Below are 23,963 nucleotides of genomic sequence, written 5' to 3' on the forward strand. Positions count from 1 at the left end.
ATCACATCTCAAAATAGGGCTACTTAATGTTAGAGCCCTCACTTCCAAGGCAGTTATAGTCAATGAACTAATCACTGATCATAATCTTGATGTGATTGGCCTGACTGAAACATGGCTTAAGTCTAATGAATTTACTGTTAAAAATGAGGCCTCTCCTCCTGGTTACACCAATGACCATATCCCACGCGCATCCCGCAAAAGGTGGAGGTGTTGCTAACATTTCCGATAGCAAATTTACATTTACAAAAAAAAAGGAAACAAAGACAGTTTTCGTCTTTTGAGCTTCTAGTCATGAAATCTATGCAGCCTACTCAATCAATCACTTTTTATAGCTACTGTTACAGGCCTCCTGGGCTGTATACAGCGTTCCTCACCGAGTTCCTATCGGATCTTGTAGTGATGGCAGATAATATTCCAATTTTTGGTGAATTTAATATTCACATGGAAAAGTCCACAGACCAACTCCAAAAGGCTTTCGGAGCCATCATCGACGTACTCACTGCCACAGTCATACTCTGGACCTAGTTTTGTCCCGTGGAATAAATGTTGTGGATCTTAATGTTTTTCCTCATAATCCTGGACTAAGGGACCACCATTTTATTACGTTTGCAATCGCAACAAATAATCTGCTCAGACCCCAACCAAGGATCATCAAAAGCAATGCTGTAAATTCTCGGACAACCCAAAAGATTCCTAGATGCCCTTCCAGACTCCCTCCACCTACTCAAGGACATCAGAGTACAAAAATCAGTTAACCACCTAACTGAGGAAATCAATTTAACCTTGTGTAATACCCTAGATTAGAGGTCGACCGATTATGATTTTTCAACGCCGATACCGATACTGATTATTGGAGGACCAAAAAAAGCCGATACTGAAAAAAAAAAACAATTTTATTTGTAATAATGACAATTACAACAATACTGAATGAACACTTATTTTAACTTAATATAATACATCAATAAAATCAATTTAGCCTCAAATAAATAATGAAACATGTTCAATTTGGTTTAAATAATGCAAAAACAAAGTGTTGGAGAAGAAAGTAAAAGTGCAATATGTGCCATGTAAAAAAGCTAACGTTTAAGTTCCTTGCTCAGAACATGAGAACATATGAAAGCTGGTGGTTCCTTTTAACATGAGTCTTCAATATTCCCAGGTAAGAAGTTTTAGGTTGTAGTTATTATAGGAATTATAGGACTATTTCTCTCTATACGATTTGTATTTCATATACCTTTAACTATTGGATGTTCTTATAGGCACTTTAGTATTGCCAGTGTAACAGTATAGCTTCCGTCCCTCTCCTCCCTCCTACCTGGGCTCGAACCAGGAACACATCGACAACAGCCACCATCGAAGCAGCGTTACCCATGCAGAGCAAAGAGAACAACTACTCCAAGTCTCAGAGCGAGTGACGTTTGAAACGCTATTAGCGCGCACCCGGCTAACTAGCTAGCCATTAATATGGTCGAATCCGGAAACTTTCATCTCAAAATCAAAACGTTTTTCCTGTCAGTGAAATACGGAACCGTTCCGTATTTTATCTAACGGGTGGCATCCCTAAGTATAAATATTCCTGTTACATTGTAAAACCTTCAATGTTATGTCATAATTACGTAAAATTCTGGCAAATTAGTTCGCAACGAGCCAGGCGCCCCAAACTGTTGCATATACCCTGACTCTGCGTGCAATGAACGCAAAATGACACAATTTCACCTGGTTAATATTGCCTGCTAACCTGGATTTCTTTTAGCTAAATATGCAGGTTTAAAAATATATACTTCTGTGTATTGATTTTAAGAAAGGCATTGATGTTTATGGTTAGGTACAGTCGTGCAACGATTGTGCTTTTTTCGCAAATGCGCTTTTGTTAAATCATCCCCCGTTTGGCGAAGTCGGCTGTCTTTGTTAGGAAGAAAGAGTCTTCACAGTTCGCAACGAGCCAGGCGGCCCAAACTGCTGCACATTCCCTGACTCTGTTTGCAAGAGAACTGACACATTTTCCCTAGTTAAAAGAAATATTCATGTTAGCAGGCAATATTAACAAAATATGCAGGTTTAAAAATATATACTTGTGTATTGATTTTAAGAAAGGCATTGATGTTTATGGTTGGAGCAACGTGTACCTAAGCGAATATATGCAATGCAGGACAGGCTAGATAAACTAGTAATATCATCAACCATGTGTAGTTAACTAGTGATTATGATTGATTGATTGTTTTTTATAAGATAAGTTTAATGCTAGCTAGCAACTTACCTTGGCTTCTTACTGCATTCGCGTAACAGGTAGGCTCCTCGTGGAGTGCAATGTAAAGCAGGTGGTTAGAGCGTTGGACTAGTTAACCGTAAGGTTGCAAGATTGAATCCCTGAGCTGACAAGGTAAAAATCTGTTGTTCTGTCCCTGAACAAGGCAGTTAACCCACCGTTCCTAGGCCGTCATTGAAAATAAGAATATGTCCTTAACTGACTTGCCTAGTTAAATAAAGGTCCATAGAAATGTTTTTTTTAAAATAAATAAATTTAGTCCAAAAATACCGATTTCCGATTGTTATGAAAACTTGAAATCGGCCATTCCGATTAATCGGTCGACCTCTACCCTAGATGCAGTCACACCCCTAAAAACAAAAAAACATTTGTCATAAGAAACTAGGTCCCTGTTATACAGAAAATACCCAAGCTCTGAAGAAAGCTTCCAGATAATTGGAAAGGAAATGGCGCTACACCAAACTGGAAGTCTTCCGACTAGCTTTGAAAAACAGTACCGTGCAGTATCGAAGAGCCCTCACTGCTGCTCGATCATCCTACTTTTCCAACTTAATTGAGGAAAATAAGAACAATCCAAAATGTATTTTTGATACTGTCGCAAAGCTAACTAAGAAGCAGCATTCCCCAAGAGGATAGCTTTCACTTCAGCAGTGATAAATTCATGAACTTCTTTGACTAAAAGATCATGAACATTAGAAAGCAAATTACAGACTCCTCTTTAAATCTGCGTATTTCTCCAAAGCTCAGAGTCTGCACAACACTGTCAGGACCTACGATCAAGGGAGACACTAAAGTGTTTTAGTACTATATCTCTTGACACAATGATGAAAATAATCATGTCCTCTAAACCCTCAAGCTGCATACTGGACCCTATTCCAACTAAACTACTGAAAGAGCTGCTTCCTGTGCTTGGCCCTCCTATGTTGAACATAATAAACGGCTCTCTATCCACCGGATGTGTACCAAACTCACTAAAAGTGGCAGTAATAAAGCCTCTTGAAAAAGCCAAACCTCGACCCTGAATTTTTTTTTTAAACGATCTCCCATTCGTCAAAAAATTTGAAAAAGCTGATGCGCAGCAACTCACTGCCTTCCTGAAGACAAACAATCTATACGAAACGCTTCAGTCTGGTTTTAGATCCCATCATATCACTGAGACTGCACTCGTGAAGGAGGTAAATTACCTTCTAATGGCATCAGACTAAGGCTCTGCATCTGTCCTCGTGCTCCTAGACCTTAGTGCTGCTTTTGATACCGTCGATCACCACATTCTTTTGGAGAGATTGGAAACACAAATTTGTCACCACGGATGAGTTCTGGCCTGGTTTAGATCTTATCTGTCGGAAAGATAACAGTTTGTCTCTGTAGATGGTTTGTCCTCTGACAAATCAACTGTACATTTTGGTGTTCCTCAAGGCTCCGTTTTAGGAGCACTATTGTTTTCACTATATATTTTACCTCTTGGTGATGTCATTCAGAAACAAATGTTAACTTTCACTGCTATGCGGACGACACACAGCTATACATTTCGATGAAACATGGTGAAGCCCCAAAATTGCCCTTGCTAGAAGCCTGTGTTTCAGACATAAAGAAGTGGATGGCGGCAAACTTTCTACTTTTAAACTCGGACAAAACAGAGATGCTTGTTCTAGGTCCCAAGAAACAAAGAGATCTTCTGTTGAATCTGACAATCTTGATGGTTGTAGACTCGTCTCAAATAAAACTGTGAAGGACCTCGGCGTTACTCTGGACCCTGATCTCTTTTTTGATGAACATATCAAGACTGTTTCAAGGTAAGCTTTTTTCCATTTACGTAACGTTGCAAAAATCTAAAACTTTGTCCAAAAATGATGCAGAAAAATTCATCCATGCTTTTGTCACTTCTAGGTTAGACTACTGCAATGCTCTACTTTCCAGCTACCTGGATAAAGCACAAAATAAACTTCAGTTAGTGCTAAACACGGCTGCTAGAATCTTGACTAGAACCCCAAAAATGGATCATATTACTCCAGTGCTAGCCTCTCTACACTGGCTTCCTGTTAAGGCTAGGTCTGATTTCAAGGTTTTACTGCATTACATGGGCTTGCTCCTACTTATCTTTCCGATTTGGTCCTGCCGTACATACCTACACATACGCTACGGTCACAAGACGCAGGCCTCCTAACTGTCCCTAGAATTTCTAAGCAAACAGCTGGAGGCAGGGCTTTCTCCTATTGAGCTCCATTTTTATGGAATGGTCTGCCTATCCATGTGAGAGACGCAGACTCGGTCTCAACCTTTAAGTCTTTATTGAAGACTCATCTCTTCAGTAGGTCCTATGATTGAGTGTAGTCTGGCCCAGGAGTGTGAAGGTGAACGGAAAGGCACTGGAGAAACGAACCGCCCTTGCCGCCTCTCTGCCTGGCCGGTTCCCCTCTATCCACTGGGATTCTCTGCCTCAAATCCTATTACAGGGGCTGAGTCACTGGCTTACTGGTGCTCTTCCATGCCGTCCCTAGGAGGGGTGCGTTACTTGAGTGGGTTGAGTCACTGACGTGATCATCCTGTCCGGGTTGGCACCCCCCCTTGGGTTCGTGCTGTGGGGGAGATCTTTGTGGGCTATACTCGGCCTTGTCTCAGGATAGTAAGTTGGTAGTTGAAGATATCCCTCTAGTGGTGTGGGGGCTGTGCGTTGGCAAAGTGGGTGTTTGGCCCTGTCCGGGGGTATCGTCGGACGGGGCCCACAGTGTCTCCCTACCCCTCCTGTCTCAGATTCCAGTATTTATGCTGCAATAGTTTATGTGTCAGGGGGGCTAGGGTCAGTGTTATATCTGGACTATTTCTCCTGTCTTATCCGGTGTGAATTCAAGTTCTCCCCCACCCCCAGGACCATGCCTCAGGACTACCTGGCCTGATGAGTCCTTGTTGTCCCCAGTCCACCTGGTCGTGCTGCTGTTCCAGTCTCAACTGATCTGCCTGCGGCTATGGAACCCTGACCTGTTCACCAGACGTGCTACCTTGTCTCAGACCTGCTGTTTTCAACTCTCTAGAGACAGCAGGAGCGGTAGAGATACTCTGAATGATCGGCTATGAAAAGCCAACTGACATTTACTCCTGAGGTGCTGACCTGTTGCACCCTCTACAACCACTGTGATTATTATTTGACCCTGCTGGTCATCTATGAACATTTGAACATCTTGGCCACGTTCTGTTATAATCTCCACCCGGCACAGCCAGAAGAAGACTGGCCACCCCTCATAGCCCGGTTCCTCTCTAGGTTTTGGCCTTTCTAGGGAGTTTTTCCTAGCCACCGTGCTTCTACACCTGCATTTCTTGCTGTTTGGGGTTTTAGGCTTTGTTTCTGTACAGCACTTTGTGACATCAGCTGATGTAAGGGCTTTATAAATACATTTGATTTGATTGGCATTTCTAAGACTGCGTCGGAAAAAGGTCCATAAGCTCTGGTCAAAAGTAGTGCAGTGTATAGGGAATAGGATGCCATTTGGGACGCAAACCTACAGTTAATAATTAGCCAAGCTAAAATTATCATTGTGTGTGTCCTGAGGTATACTGAAATTAAAATCCAGTAATTTTATTTATGGCAGTTTCAAAAGAGCAACACCAAGGCTCTTCCTCAATACATCTCTCCTCGATTCCTTCTCAAAATGCATTGGGGAAGAGTGTCCAAAGGGAAGGACCTTGGACCTTCTCCTCCAATATGGCTGAGGAGTTGAGTAGAGAGGATGCGAGGAGTTGCGGAAAGACAAACTGAGATAGGCTGGTGGCCTTGGCGCTGATACTCTGACCTTGTGCCCTTTGACACTATGTTTTGGCATTGTATATAGATATAGGTAAAGCCTGAGGTCTGGTTAAATATTGCTCCTAATGTGATCAATATTAGTGATCATATGCTGTCAGGTACACAGCTGCCCAGCAGCAGATAACCAGTGGGGTCAGATCCTACACACACACACACACACACACACACACACACACACACGCTCCTCATCAATCACAACAAAGCCAGCGGAGGTTAAAAAAAAGACTCCAGTCGACCCTCTCCATTGGGATTGAGAGGAAATCCATACAAGGTCCAGTCATTAAGTTAACCAAGGTGGAATTCCCCATCCTCTTCCCACCCATCCATCCATCCGTGTACCAATGGTCCAGTCCACTCATCTCCCTAAGGGAGCAGTCAACCAGGAGAAGAGGGGGTGGGTCTGGGGTGGAGACAGGCCATGACGGATGAGCCACCCCAACAGCTGGGTCCCAATGAAAAGACACTGGTCCCATATTCCAACATAGGGAAGAGGTGGCCTCCAAAAAGGGAGAGGAAGAGATTCAGACAGAAAGAGACACAGAGGACGGGGGAAGAGAGAGAGCGAGACACAGAGGACGGGGGAAGAGAGAGAGCGAGACACAGAGGACGGGGGAAGAGAGAGAGCGAGACACAGAGGAACTGGGGAAGAGAGAGAGCGAGACACAGAGGACGGGGGAAGAGAGAGAGCGAGACACAGAGGACGGGGGAAGAGAGAGAGCGAGACACAGAGGACGGGGGAAGAGAGAGAGCGAGACACAGAGGACGGGGGAAGAGAGAGAGCGAGACACAGAGGACGGGGGAAGAGAGAGAGCGAGACACAGAGGATGGGGGAAGAGAGAGAGCGAGACACAGAGGAACTGGGGAAGAGAGAGAGCGAGACACAGAGGACGGGGGAAGAGAGAGAGCGAGACACAGAGGACGGGGGAAGAGAGAGAGCGAGACACAGAGGACGGGGGAAGAGAGAGAGCGAGACACAGAGGACGGGGGAAGAGAGAGAGCGAGACACAGAGGACGGGGGAAGAGAGAGAGCGAGACACAGAGGACGGGGGAAGAGAGAGAGCGAGACACAGAGGACGGGGGAAGAGAGAGCGAGACACAGAGGACGGGGGAAGAGAGAGAGCGAGCACGAGAGAGCGAGACACAGGAAGACCAAGAAAAGGAAATAAAAACAGAGAGAGAAAGACTGACAGAGAAAGACGGAGCAATAGACGACTGAATTATCATGATAACAATAAATTCATCACATTAATGTGCACCAGTTTTTTTACATCACCCTTAAAACTACGACTTGAATATTGTAGCTATCAATTGTCCAGTTAGCAATAGCCCATATTAATAGACTTCATATCAAACGTCACATTCCTTATCAGAAAAATGTCCTCGATAAATAGTCAGTTCGCTCTGTATCGATCATTTTCGGTTTATCGTCCCAGCTCTATTGTATGAGAATAGGGGTCTAGGCAAGAGGGGCTTTCTTGTCCCTTCTGTTCCAATCAGCTCTATTTAAAACACAATGGACACCCCTCCAGCATCCCAGCCCCTCCTGCTGACCACAAATAGGACTCTGTGTGTGTGGAGGTTTGGCGGGATGCTGGAAGCTGAAAGAAAGAAAAGGGGGTCGGGGAGCGCACATGCACACACACACACAAATGTAAACCTACCCACGCAGACACAGTATGGACCTCGGTCCCCACAGGGTCACTATAACATCATGTAGGAGCCAGATCTGTCACACTCTTCTCCTGTTAACACAGACAGGCAGATCTAGAGGGGCATTGAGCCACACCCACCCACCCACGCTATCTATCTATACTACACACTGTCCTACCTAGACAGCCATCTATCTATACTACACACTGTCCTACCTGGACATGCCATCTATCTATACTACACACTGTCCTACCTGGACATGCCATCTATCTATACTACACAGTGTCCTACCTGGACATGCCATCTATCTATACTACACAGTGTCCTACCTGGACATGCCATCTATCTATACTACACAGTGTCCTACCTGGACATGCCATCTATCTATACTACACACTGTCCTACCTGGACATGCCATCTATCTATACTACACAGTGTCCTACCTGGACATGCCATCTATCTATACTACACAGTGTCCTACCTGGACATGCCATCTATCTATACTACACAGTGTCCTACCTGGACATGCCATCTATCTATACTACACAGTGTCCTACCTGGACATGCCATCTATCTATACTACACACTGTCCTACCTGGACATGCCATCTATCTATACTACACACTGTCCTACCTGGACATGCCATCTACTATACTACACACTGTCCTACCTGGACATGCCATCTATCTATACTACACAGTGTCCTACCTGGACATGCCATCTATCTATACTACACAGTGTCCTACCTGGACATGCCATCTATCTATACTACACAGTGTCCTACCTGGACATGCCATCTACTATACTACACACTGTCCTACCTGGACATGCCATCTACTATACTACACACTGTCCTACCTGGACATGCCATCTACTATACTACACACTGTCCTACCTGGACATGCCATCTATCTATACTACACACTGTCCTACCTGGACATGCCATCTACTATACTACACACTGTCCTACCTGGACATGCCATCTACTATACTACACACTGTCCTACCTGGACATGCCATCTATCTATACTACACACTGTCCTACCTAGACAGCCATCTATCTATACTACACACTGTCCTACCTGGACATGCTATCTATCTATACTACACACTGTCCTACCTAGACAGCCATCTATCTATACTACACACTGTCCTACCTGGACATGCCATCTACTATACTACACACTGTCCTACCTGGACATGCCATCTATCTATACTACACACTGTCCTACCTGGACATGCCATCTACTATACTACACACTGTCCTACCTGGACATGCCATCTATCTATACTACACAGTGTCCTACCTGGACATGCCATCTATCTATACTACACAGTGTCCTACCTGGACATGCCATCTATCTATACTACACACTGTCCTACCTAGACAGCCATCTATCTATACTACACACTGTCCTACCTGGACATGCCATCTATCTATACTACACACTGTCCTACCTGGACATGCCATCTATCTATACTACACAGTGTCCTACCTGGACATGCCATCTATCTATACTACACAGTGTCCTACCTGGACATGCCATCTATCTATACTACACAGTGTCCTACCTGGACTTGCCATCTACTATACTACACACTGTCCTACCTGGACATGCCATCTACTATACTACACACTGTCCTACCTGGACATGCCATCTACTATACTACACACTGTCCTACCTGGACATGCCATCTATCTATACTACACACTGTCCTACCTGGACATGCCATCTACTATACTACACACTGTCCTACCTGGACATGCCATCTACTATACTACACACTGTCCTACCTGGACATGCCATCTATCTATACTACACACTGTCCTACCTGGACATGCCATCTATCTATACTACACAGTGTCCTACCTGGACATGCCATCTATCTATACTACACACTGTCCTACCTGGACATGCCATCTATCTATACTACACACTGTCCTACCTGGACATGCCATCTATCTATACTACACACTGTCCTACCTGGACATGCCATCTATCTATACTACACACTGTCCTACCTGGACATGCCATCTATCTATCTATCTATCTACACACTGTCCTACCTGGACATGCCATCTATCTATCTACACACTGTCCTACCTGGACATGCCATCTACTATACTACACACTGTCCTACCTGGACATGCCATCTACTATACTACACACTGTCCTACCTGGACATGCCATCTATCTATCTATACTACACACTGTCCTACCTGGACATGCCATCTATCTATACTACACACTGTCCTACCTGGACATGCCATCTATCTATACTACACACTGTCCTACCTGGACATGCCATCTATCTATACTACACACTGTCCTACCTGGACATGCCATCTACTATACTACACACTGTCCTACCTGGACATGCCATCTACTATACTACACACTGTCCTACCTGGACATGCCATCTATCTATACTACACACTGTCCTACCTGGACATGCCATCTATCTATACTACACACTGTCCTACCTGGACATGCCATCTATCTATCTATCTATACTACACACTGTCCTACCTGGACATGCCATCTGTCTATACTACACACTGTCCTACCTGGACATGCTATCTATCTATACTACACACTGTCCTACCTAGACAGCCATCTATCTATACTACACACTGTCCTACCTGGACATGCCATCTACTATACTACACACTGTCCTACCTGGACATGCCATCTATCTATCTATACTACACTGTCCTACCTGGACATGCCATCTATCTATCTATACTACACACTGTCCTACCTGGACATGCCATCTACTATACTACACACTGTCCTACCTGGACATGCCATCTATCTATACTACACACTGTCCTACCTGGACATGCCATCTATCTATACTACACACTGTCCTACCTGGACATGCCATCTATCTATCTATCTATACTACACACTGTCCTACCTGGACATGCCATCTGTCTATACTACACACTGTCCTACCTGGACATGCTATCTATCTATACTACACACTGTCCTACCTAGACAGCCATCTATCTATACTACACACTGTCCTACCTGGACATGCCATCTATCTATCTATCTATACTACACACTGTCCTACCTGGACATGCCATCTATCTATCTATACTACACACTGTCCTACCTGGACATGCCATCTATCTATCTATACTACACACTGTCCTACCTGGACATGCCATCTATCTATCTATACTACACACTGTCCTACCTGGACATGCCATCTATCTATCTATACTACACACTGTCCTACCTGGACATGCCATCTATCTATACTACACACTGTCCTACCTGGACATGCTATCTATCTATACTACACACTGTCCTACCTGGACATGCCATCTATCTATACTACACACTGTCCTACCTGGACATGCTATCTATCTATACTACACACTGTCCTACCTAGACATGCAACATAGCTACAGTAACCATTATGGACACGTCATTCTACAGCAGCTCATTCACACCGACATGCTAAAGTAGACTGTTGGTTTGTGTCGACACCATTTCTTAGAAAGTCAATGATTATTAAATGTGTTGATCAGAGCTTTCAAAGTGATTTTGAGGAGGGTTCTATGAAAAGTCATTCTGGTACAGAAAAACGATGGAGAGAGGCTACGTTCTCCTAAAGCAGACCCTCGGATCTTTGTGTTTAAATAGATAAATAAATAAAGACCGGTAACAGATGCTGAGACTGATAATTACACACGCCTTCTGCTCCTCCAATTCCCTAGCGTCTTCATTAATCTCTCTTCATCACGGTCCAGCCTCGTTAGCAGAGCCTTGTTCAGCAGTTCTTGAGATACAATATAAAGACGGTAATCATAACAGCGCATCAACACACTGAAAACAGTCCAGATTCCTGACCAGCCATGTCTGCACGCCCAACCTCCCCAAATCACCCTTGCCTTTATTATCAGATAGAAACAACCCTCGGCATGGCACTACGACAGCTACCCACCTCACTCACACACGGGCCATTTCACATACAGTAAATAAAACTGTGGGAATGTAGTGTAAGACAGTCCTCCTATGACCCAGGTTGGGTGGCCCATAAGTCCTCATATGACCCAGGTTGAGTGGCCCATAAGTCCTCACATGACCCAGGTTGGGTGGCCCATAAGTCCTCATATGACCCAGGTTGAGTGGCCCAAATCAAGGCTTCCTGAAGTCCTCACATGACCCAGGTTGAGTGGCCCTAATCAAGGCTTCCTGAAGTCCTCATATGACCCAGGTTGAGTGGCCCTAATCAAGGCTTCCTGAAGTCCTCATATGACCCAAGTTGAGTGGCCCTAATCAAGGCTTCCTGAAGTCATCATATGACCCAGGTTGAGTGGCTATTTGGCTAAGGTGTATGTAAACCTGACTTCAACTGTATATAACAACTCTGCCTAACTGCAGAAAAACTAGAATATACTGTTTTGAAAAACGAATTGTTCTGGGAAATATACATTATTGATTACTGTATATAGAAAAAAATGCTACAGTTCTCTTTTAAGACACATTTAACATTCATTATTTAATTTCCCAAGGAGGACATTCCAGATAAATATTTTAAGCTCAACCAAAACAGACTAGAAAGTCTTCATAGAGCCGCTCAGCCCAAAAACAACAAAGACCAACCCACAAACAAATAAACAAAGGCGAACAAAACCACAGCGGTCGTTCTGCAAGGTCGGCACATTTTCCCATATTAATACATTTGAATAGCAAAACCAACCACAATGCAGGCTGTGACCCAGTTGAGCTGCCAAGGGCACAATCCAACCCCTATTGAAGTATTTCTGGAGTAACATTTGAACATATGTAGGAAGCTACGTCAGAAAGAAATGGCTGAATGAACAGCTGAATAGCTCATGTAGTGTTAAACTACTAGATGTCTTACAGAGTTCCAGTACTTGACCCTGGCAGTACTTGACCCTGGCAGTACTTGACCCTGGATGAATTCCTCAGAGACTGTACTGTATCTTAAGTGGCTTTCACACTACACAATATCCACCATGAATTTCATATTTGGTACATCTCATTTTTAGGAAGTCCAGGTCATTCCAAATGAATAGCTGGGCAAAATATGAGCAATGTGAATACACACACACACACAAACACAAACATTGACATTTAGCAGAAGTTTTTATCCAAAGCAACTTGGTCGTGCGTGCATACCTTTCCATCTATACGGTGCATTTGGAAAGTATTCAGACCCTTCACTTTTTCCACATTTTGTTACGTTACAGCCTTATTCTAAAATTGATTAAATGTATGTTTTTCCTAAACCTTCACACAATACCCCATAATGACAAAGCGAAAATAGGGTCAGACATTTTTGCAAATTCATAGAATTTCTTTAAACTGAAATACCTTATTTACATAAGTATTCAGACCATTTGCTATGAGACTCAAAATTGTACTCAGGTGCATCCTGTTTCCATTGATCATCCTTGAGATGTTTCTACAACTTGATTGGAGTCCACCTGTGGTGAATTCAATTGATTGGACATGATTTTGAAAGGAACACACCTGTCTATATAAGGTCCCACAGTTGACAGTGCATGTCAGAGAAAAAAACAAGCCATGAGGTTGAAGGAATTGTCCGTAGAGCTCTGAGACAGGATTGTGTCGAGGCACAGATCTGGGGAAGGGTACCAAAACATTTCTGCAGCATTGAAGGTCCCCAAGAACACAGTGGCCTCCATCATTCTTAAATGGAAGAAGTTTAGAACCACCAAGACACTTCCTAGAGCTGGCCGCCTGGCCAAACTGAGTAATTGGGGGAGAAGGACTTTGGTCAGGGAGGTGAACCCGACGGTCACTCTGACAGAGCTCCATAGTTCCTCTGTGGAAACGGGAGAACCTTCCAGAAGGACAACCATCTCTTCAGCACCCCGCCAATCCGGCCTGTATGGTAGAGTGGGCAGATGGAAGGCACTCCTCAGTAAAAGGCACCCTACAGCCTGCTTGGAGTTTGCCAAAAGGCACCTAAAGACTCTCAGACCATGAGAAACAAGATTCTCTGGTCTGATGAAACTGAGATTGCCCTCTTTGGCCTGAATGCCAAGCGTCACGTCTGGAGGAAGCCTGGCACCATCCCTACGGTAAAGCATGATGGTGGCAGCATCATGCTGTGGGGATGTTTTTCAGCGGCATGGACTGGGAGGCTAGTCAGGATCGAGGGAAACATGAACAGAGCAAAGTACAGAGATCCTTGATGAAAACTTGCTCCAGAGCCCTCAGGACCTCAGACTAGAGTGAAGGTTCACCTTCCAACAGGACAACAACCCTAAGCACACACCCAAGACAACGCAGGAGTGGCTTCAGGACAAGTCTCTGAATGTCCTTGAGTGGCCCAGCCAGGGCCCGGACTTGAACCCGATCGAACATCTCTGGAGAGACCTGATAATAGCTGTGCAGCGACGCTCCCCATCCAACCTGACAGAGCTCGAGAGGATCTGCAGAGAAGAATGTGAGAAACTCCCCAAATACAGGTGTGCCAAGTTTGTAGCGTCATACCCAAGAAGACTCAAGGCTGTAATCGCTGGCAAAGATGCTTCAACAAAAGAACTGAGTAAAGGGTCTCAATTCATATGTAAAAACATTTTTAATACATTTGCAAAAATGTCTAAAAACTGTTTTTGTTTTGTCATGTGGTATTGTGTGTGGATTGATGAGGGGAAAAAATGATTTAATCAATTTTAGAATAAGCTGTAACATAAAATGTGGATAAAGGGGTCTGAATACTTTCCGAATACACTGTAGGTGGCCCAAGCAGGAATGCGAAACCTTTGGTGCTGCAAGTGCTTTGCTCTACCAACTGAGCCACTATGGTCTAACAACTGGCAACACAGAATGGTTCTACGCGAGCCGTTTCAGGGCTGGCCCAACCGGATGCACAATTGCAAACCTGTCAAGGGATTTACCCAGTTCTTCCATTTCAAAGCCTTTGACAGTGCAGGATATTTAAGTCCCCTGCATCAAAGGTGAGGAACCAATCTTAAAACCACTACCCCTCCAATGTCTAATACCCTGTAGAATTTTCTGTACTTGAGCAACGGAGCATTAGACACAAAAATGTTTTGATAAAGAGGGAAGTCTACTCTACAGCCCTCGAGCATCAACAGTTGGCCATGTGAACGTCACAGAAACAGTCAAGTGGTGATTACGATTCCAGACTGTTTCCGCGGAGCGGGAAGAAGAGAGGGATGGATGGAGGTGACATTGGCTGACAGGGAACGGAGGACAACCTCTGAAGGAGTGTTACCTCTCCCGCTCTCTTTGATTTGGCCAAATGCATTACAGCCGGACATCGTTTGTGAGACGGAGATTAAAAGGGACATGATTTGATTACTTCTGCCTGCTTGTTATGAATACTGCTCCGTCGCTGAAGGAAAGTCACCTTACTCTACAAAGAGACTATGTAGATCGAGACTGCTGATTACATGACGGCTGTATATTAACTCTTTCAGGTATGAGGTCATGCAGAAAGACATGGCTGAAGGCAAAGCAGAAGAAAAAAATTACTTAGAGGCTAATTTCTTCATTCAAGGTTTTGTTGCAGAGGCCTGAAGGCAAGGGTTGTAGCAATACTAACATCAGTTGAAGTGTGTGTGAGTGTGTGTGTGTGTGTGTGTGCGTGCGTGTTTACACAAGTCTGAGTGACGAAGTGGTTTGGTATTTGTTCCTTTAGGCTTGGTTTCAAAACTGCCTGCCATGGTCAGGCTGGAGTTGAACAGGACTGCCAAAGGAACAAAGCTGCCATCATGGATCTTAGCATGGAGTCCAGTTACACAAAATACCATTTTAAAATCAATAGACCTGACCGAAACAATACATGGTGAGTAGAATGAGCAGATTGAGCTCCACCATACTTTGCATCTCATTTCCCTAGCCCTGAAATCACAGGACACAGTTCAGAACAACACAGTTCAGAACAACACATTTCCACATCTGCTGTACCTTAGTAACATCATTGATCGTATCTATTCTCTCTCTCGTGGTATAAGTACTGTTGCTGATGGTTCCTAAAAGACCAATCCTAAAGTCAATTGTGCAATGGGTTTTAAATGACACCATTACACGCTCTGATTGTGATAGCACTGAGGTTATAATAGTGTCTAGACCAGGTGTGTGATGTTCAGGGAGTCTCTCTCTGCTGGGGGTAAAGTTCAGGCAGGCAGGCACACACCCACCTCCCCTGCAGTGTGGCTGCTGGTTTCCTGTCTGCTCTGGCTGATCATTTCCCTGTAATGTGTGTGTGTGTGTGTGTGTGTGTGTGTGTGTGTGTGTGTGTGTGTGTGACATAGTTACCATAAAATCAGTCCCCTCCCAGACAAATCCCAGTGAAAACGTCGACAATAATAAGACACTCAGAAGGCACACGCTCCAAGGCCACGGGAAGTACTGTTTAAACAGAGCTCAAATCACAGGCTTGGCTGAGGGCTGCTACAGCCATAGGGACCGTACTGAGACGTAAGGGCACTAATGGAGACAAAAGGTTACTCAGTGATAATCTGCGTCAGCGAGCCACTGACAAATGTCTGCTTTACGTTTCCTCAAGGTTTTCTTCCGCGTTTTCCGGAGCATTTTTCTAACCAGGCAACGAGAAAGACTAATAGTGGAAAGGGTTTACTAAACTGAGAACAAAATGTTTTTATCACAGTGACAACTGTTGCCTTAGAATAGAGGGAGTCCAAAGGGTGCTGATGAAAAGGGTCTGAACGGCCAGTGTTTCCCCAATGTTTGGCTTTTGTGTGAAAAAGTTTAATAATGGGGTTAGGACAGAAATAAAAAGACGGGAATAAAACACATATGGTTGCTGTGACATAATGGTGGTTGCTTTACCACAAGGGCCACGAGGAGAGGTTAGTGGAGGAGTAAACCGCTCACATACACACTACGACCCTCCTTCCTCGTACGCACCCACCCCCCGCCTTCAATCCTCCCCCTCCACTTCCTCCCCCCCCCCCACCCACCCGGCCAGCCTGGGAAGAAATAGTCCCTGATCCGATTCCACAATGTAATCAGAACACTGAGCTTTGTGGGAGCTAGTGCTCCTAGCTGGCAAAGTGGCAACTTGGACTGGGTGGAATCAAGAGGCAAGTTTACATAACCAAGGTCAGCATGGGAGGAAGAAATAAAATAATCCTTGGCTGGGCCAAAAAAGGCAAAGAGAAGGAAGGAAGGCTAACCAAAGGGAAATATGAAAACAAACGGATAAACGCTACTGTAGGAGGGCCCTTTGGTCCTCAAAGCAGCCAAATCCTCTGGTTTGGGGAGGTAATTGGGACCAGACATCGACACTTGACATAGCTGCTGAATGCGTTGGGATGCGGTCGATGGAAGTGGACTTGTCACCAGAGGGTAGAAAACTCCAATCCCAAGCCCTGAGCTATTTGCATAATTAAGATGAATTAGAGGAAATGTCTTGAAAGTCTAAACGGTTATTCCTGTTGCCACAATGGGCACTACCCCCTTTACATTAAGACTTTCTACCAAAATAAATGCCCAAAATGGTCTTTGGGATGATGTGGGCAGGATGTCTGCTCACTCCTTTCTACATGTGTGACAGCAAACTTAGATATCTCGTTTTTAAGACCAAATTGAGAAACTGTGGATGGCTATGGCGTGGAGGCCATGTTTTATTGTGTGAGCATAGCGTTCCATTCCCACAGTATTCCTTCCTGTCAGTCATGCACCCATTCTCCCATATCAGAAACAGACAAAGACTTCGGGTTCTTACCTGTAGAAACACAAGTTCTACTATTCCTTCTCTGACATTGCAAACATCCCAGAATTCCACTTGCTTGTCCCCCATGTACACCAGTCCAAACCTGAAGAAGGAGAAGAGAGGAGATTAAAATCAACAAAAGACATTGATGCTGAGAACAAGCAAAGAAAATATTTTACAGGTCTGCACTACCAGCATATAAGAAAACATAGAAGTAAAAAGAAATGCATTTAGTTAATAGTGAAAGTACTTGCTACTAGGCTACAGAATATCCTATTATGAATACATTATCATATTGCTAAAAGGCTCAGAAGAGCAATCACTTGAAGGCTGCTACATATGCAATTATATGCTAATGATCCTTCTCCCACTGGCCAGAGCTAAACTTATGGAATTGTTTAGCTTGAGTCATACATCACCATCATTATTCATACTGCCCAGGTGAGGCCTGCAGGATTAGGTCAAGGCAGCCTTTGTCGGAGGTGCTACTAAGATGTCTTTGGCAAAAATCAAAATGAACAGATTTCTTAAATTATCTTGGATTAATTCTGACCATTTTGAGGAAGTGTATACTGGCTACGGCATCTCAAAATTGACAAACAGTACTATTGCCGCATTTTTTCTCATTTTTCAAGTGAAGGTTAATCATCCAGAGAAAACAGAGCAGGCCAGAGTAAATGGCAGTAATTAAACTGACTACCACTTAACCCTACTTAACAGTGTGATTTCGCAACGCCAAACAAAAATGGATCAAAGACTGACCAGACGAAACAACTTCAAAGGTGGTTTACCAGACCCAGATTAAATAGGTACTTTTCCTGTTGAATATCTCATGTATAAGTACAGTAACGTACACACAAATATACGTTTTGAGCAAAAATAGGCATTGTTTTTAGACACAAGTACAAACTTCATGGAGTAGGACATTCAAGGAGGTCTGATGGTGCCCACTGATGTCATCGGCCTCCCCCCCCCCCCCCACGTCAGAGTACACCTGGACCACCTATTGAGATGTGCGTTTTGTTAAGTAAAATCAGGTGATATGAGCTGAAAAGGCGACTGGAGTAGGACTTTAAGCTTATTCCCAGACTAAAAATCACATTGTGCACCTTGACTATGCATTTTAGGTGATTGTAAGGAATGTTATTCACTTCTGCAAAGGAGTTAAAAAAGACAGCCATTGTCAAGGAATACTGCCTGTAAACAGCGCCAACATTCGGTCAAACCTGGAGAATCTCCATAAATCCCTACAGGTAGTAAAAAGACAGTGGTAAGTAAACAATATGTTTCTGCCCGGGGTCTGTACTGTAGTAGCATCTGCTGTCTTAGCATTTTGTCATCGCCATGGCGACACATTTAAAACCCTGAGGCCTTTCGCCAGCTGAGCCCTGGCTCATTCGTGAAACTTCCCATTTCTGGATCTGTCAGGTCATGCCGCGCAACGCTTCCCTCAGGTGAGGCAAGCACAGACCCAAGGGAAAACCTGAGCTGCTAGGTCAGTGATAAACGAACCATTCATTCATCACTACCTAGACGCTGACTGCTAGAGCCTGAGTTGACGTCTGAATGAAGACAAATGGATCTACAGTATATTGGATATTGTTTGGTTCATCGTTTTGACCTGAATGTTTATCTTCATGCAGTTTGGTGGAGGCTGAAATGGAGAACGTTGTCATCTTTTTTGTTCTCCCCATAAGACTTTCCATTCAGGGATTAGTAGAACAATGGTCCCTCAGGTCAAGAAGACAGAAGAATAGCTAGATAGTGTAAACCTTTATCACAGATCTACACTGTGTGCACATCTTGCATTGTCAGCTGTTGACTACCTCTGACAGGAAGTAAATGGTATAACGTAGGGTTGGGCTTGATGGAACTGACTACCTCTGACAGGAAGTAAATGGTATAACGTAGGGTTGGGCTTGATGGAACTGACTACCTCTGACAGGAAGTAAATTGTATGTTGTAGGGTTGGGCTTGATGGAATTGACTACCTCTGACAGGAAGTAAATTGTATGTTGTAGGGTTGGGCTTTATGGAATTGACTACCTCTGACAGGAAGTAAATGGTATTTTGTAGGGCTGGGCTTGATTGAATTGTGTAAAGGCACTTGTGAAACACCACCATTCACTTTAATTTAATGGAGGTTTTAAGCAGGATGCTTTTAAGTCTTAAAAAAAGTGGAACTGACAGTGTTTTAACTACCTTGCAGATATGAAACAGACAATCAGTCAAAAATATCTAATTCCCAGTTTCTCGTCTGAGTGTGCCACAGAGTAGAAGAACTGATGAATTTACGAACACCGGGTGAATATGACTGGTGTCAGTAAACGTAGGCAAAACAAGTCATTGTTAGTGAGGAATGCTCTAGATCACATATAAACAGCCTAGCTAACTAGCTCTGCTAGGGTGAGTAAAATGGTCAGAATGAGGTGTTCTCTTATTTGTGTCTGGAAGTAGCTAGCTAGCAAGCTAGCCAACTTTAGCCAGTTAGCTTGGGCGCTTGGTTGCAGGCAAGCTGCAGAAGGACGAGTAGGCTACAATTTCCCATTGTTTATCAGTGCAATGTTGACGGGCAACTAGCTGAAACCGTTTATCTAATGTTCCTTCGTTAGATTTTAGCTCATCTTGCTCTGGCTAGCATTAATTGTCAATCTTGTTGTTGATGTGCATAACTGAAGGATAGAGTCTACCTTTTCATGGTTGTTTGATCAATAGGACTCAAATGTAAGAGGACTCTGTGGTATTTACATATTTGCAGAAATCCATTCAGGTGTATTTTGTAGCTTTCGGTGAATGCGTTCTAATGATCTAAAGTCATGCTGTTGCAACTGCCTGTAAATACACAGTCCAGTTCAAAGTGAAAGATGGCAGGCCCGTGTGGCAAATGGCTTGTTTGTATAAAGGCCTACTGTAGTTCTGGTATGGTGCACCAGTCTGCGTAGACTCCGGTCCTGGACAAGACAGAAGTTTTTATTAAGTTCTATTTACTGCAGTGTCTATTAATTGTCCAAATGCTTCACCACTCTATATTGCTATAGTTATTTTCACAAATGCTTTAGTATATGTAAATCACAAACATTAAGAATTCATGAACACTTAGATAACATCATTTTCAAGTTCTTGCTTGTCAGATAATTTTATAAAAAGAGTCATATTCTTCCTGGGGGTGTATATGAACAGATTTCATGTTGCTAAAATGCTGTCAGTTCCAATTTAATGTAACTGTCCAGTGGGCTCCCGAGTGGGGCAGCGGTCTAAGGCACTGCATCCTGGTTTGGTTCCAGGCTGTATCACAACCGGCTGTGATTGGGAGTACCATCGGGCGGCGCAGAATTGGCCCAGCGTAGTCTGGGTTAGGGTTTGGCCGGGGTAGGCCGTCATCAGAGCGGCAGGTAGTCTAGTGGTTAGAGCGTTGGGCCAGTAACCGAAAGGTTGCTGGATTGAATCCCCGAGCTGACATGGTAAAACTCTGTCGTTCTGCCCCTGAACAAGGCAGTTAACCCACTGTTCCCCAGTAGGCCATCATTGTAAATAAGAATTTGTTCTTAACTGACTTGCCTAGTTAAATAAAAGAAATTTTTATGAAATATGACTTATAATGAATTACAATATGCGTGAAATAACTACATTTTTGGAAGGGAAACTAACTGTTAAAAAAAACAGCAATCCTGTGTTGGAATGGTGTGGTCGTACCGTACCGACAGAATGGTGTGGTCGTACCGTACCGACAGAATGGTGTGGTCGTACCCCAACGACAGAATGGTGTGGTCGTACCCCAACGACAGAATGGTGTGGTCGTACCCCAACGACAGAATGGTGTGGTCGTACCCCAACGACAGAATGGTGTGGTCGTACCCCAACGACAGAATGGTGTGGTCGTACCCCAACGACAGAATGGTGTGGTCGTACCCCAACGACAGAATGGTGTGGTCGTACCCCAACGACAGAATGGTGTGGTCGTACCCCAACGACAGAATGGTGTGGTCGTATACGGGTCAATAAAAATAGTCATGCGAGTAGACCACTGATTGGCCAGCTCATTATCCTCTATGAGGAAATAGCAAGCATTTTTAATGGGGTTTTTGAAGTGGTTTTTTTCTCTCCAATTTATGCTTTGGCCACAAATACGAGTATAGAATGAGTCAACAACATTATTTATTTCAATACGAGTGAGAGTTTCACTGGACAGTTACCTTAAAATGGGTACAATTGTGGCCATGAAATGGATTTCACCCCTGCCAAAAGTGGGGGTGGGGGGGTCACCAGCACTAAACAGAGGGGTAATTGTACCCTCCCTCACACACACACACACACACACTTTGGGCGGGTGACATCACACTCATTGTACTAAAAGCCCTCTCAGACATGACCGGCGCTCCAAATAAACAAGGCCTTTTCTAACTGGGCCGAATGGAACACACACTCAATGTAAATCAGGTCAGACGTACAGAGAATTACAAAAATAATAATCACTGCCACACCACACGGGGCTTCAGAAACAAGTTGTCTGTAAACAGCCTGGGGGAAAACCACACGGGACTTCAGAAACAAGTTGGCTGTAAACAGCCTGGGGGAAAACCACACGGGACTTCAGAAACAAGTTGTCTGTAAACAGCCTGGGGGAAAACCACACGGGACTTCAGAAACAAGTTGTCTGTAAACAGCCTGGGGGAAAACCACGCGGGACTTCAGAAACAAGTTGTCTGTAAACAGCCTGGGGGAAAACCACACGGGACTTCAGAAACAAGTTGTCTGTAAACAGCCTGGGGGAAAACCACGCGGGACTTCAGAAACAAGTTGTCTGTAAACAGCCTGGGGGAAAACCACGCGGGACTTCAGAAACAAGTTGGCTGTAAACAGCCTGGGGGAAAACCACACGGGACTTCAGAAACAAGTTGTCTGTAAACAGCCTGGGGGAAAACCACACGGGACTTCAGAAACAAGTTGGCTGTAAACAGCCTGGGGGAAAACGTGGATTCGTCATAGCAACTTCAAACCTTCAATATAAAGGCTGCTGTGAGAAAATGGGACTTCAAAAGAGGACATTCTAAAACATAGTTCCCATAATCATCGGCAAACTAAATAAATATTGAAAATGAGCATATGATCTGTTCATTGACTATAAGAGTCATGAGATAAATCTCAACGATGTTCTTGTAAAAATATTGGCCAGCTATGCGCACACACACACACACAACCAGCTTGTCTATTCTTCCTCTACGATGGGTTTGGAACACACACACACACACACACAACCAGCTTGTCTATTCTTCCTCTACGATGGGTTTGGAACACACACACACACACACAACCAGCTTGTCTATTCTTCCTCTACGATGGGTTTGGAACACACACACACACACACACACACACAACCAGCTTGTCTATTCTTCCTCTACGATGGGTTTGGAACACACACACACACACACACAACCAGCTTGTCTATTCTTCCTCTACGATGGGTTTGGAACACACACACACACACACACACACACAACCAGCTTGTTTATTCTTCCTCTATGATGGGTTTGGAACACACACACACACACACACACACACAACCAGCTTGTCTATTCTTCCTCTACGATGGGTTTGGAACACACACACACACAACCAGCTTGTCTATTCTTCCTCTACGATGGGTTTGGAACACACACACACACAACCAGCTTGTTTATTCTTCCTCTACGATGGGTTTGGAACACACACACACACACACAACCAGCTTGTCTATTCTTCCTCTACGATGGGTTTGGAACACACACACACACACACACAACCAGCTTGTCTATTCTTCCTCTACGATGGGTTTGGAACACACACACACACACACACACACACAACCAGCTTGTCTATTCTTCCTCTACGATGGGTTTGGAACACACACACACACAACCAGCTTGTCTATTCTTCCTCTACGATGGGTTTGGAACACACACACACACACACACACAACCAGCTTGTCTATTCTTCCTCTACGATGGGTTTGGAACACACACACACACACACAACCAGCTTGTCTATTCTTCCTCTACGATGGGTTTGGAACACACACACACACACACAAAACCAGCTTGTCTATTCTTCCTCTACGATGGGTTTGGAACACACACACACACAACCAGCTTGTCTATTCTTCCTCTACGATGGGTTTGGAACACACACACACACACACACACACACACAACCAGCTTGTCTATTCTTCCTCTACGATGGGTTTGGAACACACACACACACACACAACCAGCTTGTCTATTCTTCCTCTACGATGGGTTTGGAACACACACACACACACACAACCAGCTTGTCTATTCTTCCTCTACGATGGGTTTGGAACACACACACACACACACACACACACACACACAAAACCAGCTTGTCTATTCTTCCTCTACGATGGGTTTGGAACACACACACACACACACACACAACCAGCTTGTCTATTCTTCCTCTACGATGGGTTTGGAACACACACACACACACACACACACACACACAACCAGCTTGTTTATTCTTCCTCTACGATGG

The 23,963-nt window shown here is 44.2% G+C and overlaps 1 protein-coding gene across 1 annotated transcript in view; it reads right to left on the minus strand.

Moving 5' to 3' along the window:
- Positions 1 to 23,963, minus strand: part of LOC106583629 (plexin-B1) — a 219,036-nt gene that overhangs the window by 125,605 nt on the left and 69,468 nt on the right. The window contains exon 2 of the mRNA XM_014168018.3: positions 17,448 to 17,538. The gene's annotated coding sequence lies outside the window, so the exon portion shown is untranslated. The remainder of the gene's footprint in view (positions 1 to 17,447; positions 17,539 to 23,963) is intronic.

The sequence above is a fragment of the Salmo salar genome, chromosome 22 (assembly GCF_965601325.2).
Source record: "Salmo salar chromosome 22, fSalSal1, whole genome shotgun sequence".
NCBI lineage: Eukaryota > Metazoa > Chordata > Actinopteri > Salmoniformes > Salmonidae > Salmo > Salmo salar.